The sequence below is a fragment of the Teleopsis dalmanni genome, chromosome 1 (assembly GCF_002237135.1).
Source record: "Teleopsis dalmanni isolate 2A chromosome 1, ASM223713v2, whole genome shotgun sequence".
In the NCBI taxonomy this organism is placed as follows: Eukaryota; Metazoa; Arthropoda; class Insecta; order Diptera; family Diopsidae; genus Teleopsis; species Teleopsis dalmanni.
Genome location: NC_051846.1, coordinates 142176312 through 142177622, shown reverse-complemented (window position 1 = coordinate 142177622; position 1311 = coordinate 142176312).

The window sequence follows — 1311 nt, the reverse complement described above, 5'->3', positions numbered from 1 at the left end:
TTATATATTTATATATATTTTATATATTTATATTGTTACGAATTTGACCAGATTAGCAATGGAACGTTTACATATTATTTAATTATTATGTCAATTGATATTTTTAAAGTGAGTTGGAATTAATTTGAGTGAAGCTGTGTTTCCTAAATTTGCTCCTAGTAAAATACTAGTTCTTTTTAATACTACAAACATAATAAAGTATAGTTTCTCTAATTAAAAAGTTTTGTTTCATTTTTATAAAATCCTGTGATTCGAACGTACACGCATACAGACGATTACGTAACATTTGGTGTCAGAAATGGGATTTTGTAAAATGGTGAAATTGGAAGAATTGACTGCGGTTCAACTGAAAAAGCAGAACTGCAGGTGAGACTTCGTGCGGCGTTGGAGCCTAATGGCATAAAAGGGTCAATCAATGATGTTGTTTATCGAATTCAACAGTCGGAGTATCATAGAGCTCGAATGAAAGTGGTGCATCTGGAACGGCTGGCACCTTATTGCAACGATATGGTAATACCTGTTCGGGACGAACAGATTTAAGAGGAGGGCAATGTTACGAATTTGATCAGATTAGCAATGAAATGTTTAAATATTATTAAATATTATTTAAACATTATGTCAATTGATATTTTTAAGAAAGAAGTTAGTGTTGAAATTTGTTTTGAGTGAAGCTAAATTGGCTCCTAGTAAATACTAGTTCTTTTCAATACAACAAATATAATAAGTATAGTTTCTCCAATTTTTAAAGTTCGTTTCATTTTTATAAAATCCTGAGATACGAATAAACACGCAGGCGATTACGTAACAATATGTATAAGGTTGTAAATTTTAAATATATATCTTAACTCATATATTTGTTCACATTAGGAAATTTAGAATAGGCGTATATAAGACGAGTTTGGAATTGTTATTTTTATTAACAATTGGGGTGATTTAGTCCATCTTAGAGTGCTGATAGTTTACGTATGTGTACGCAATATATATTACATCAAGAGATCTTGTTTAGGCTATACCATTTGGTTTAGCAGAAGCAAGGTTAGGGAAATATATGGCATTTCTAGTCAAAATTTGGTTATTTTTGAGATATGCTCATCCGAAAAATATAAAATTCAGTTAAATTTTATTCAAACCATCCATACCATGTAGTGCAAAATACAGCAAAAAAAATATGATAAAAAGAGCACTACATCTAACCGATTCAACGTTCCATCATAATGATTTAGAAAATGAATTTCGAAGAATTTTAAAGACAAAAGATTTTGTCTCTTCCATTGTGGAAAAGATTATCAAAAATATGAATAACAGGATAAT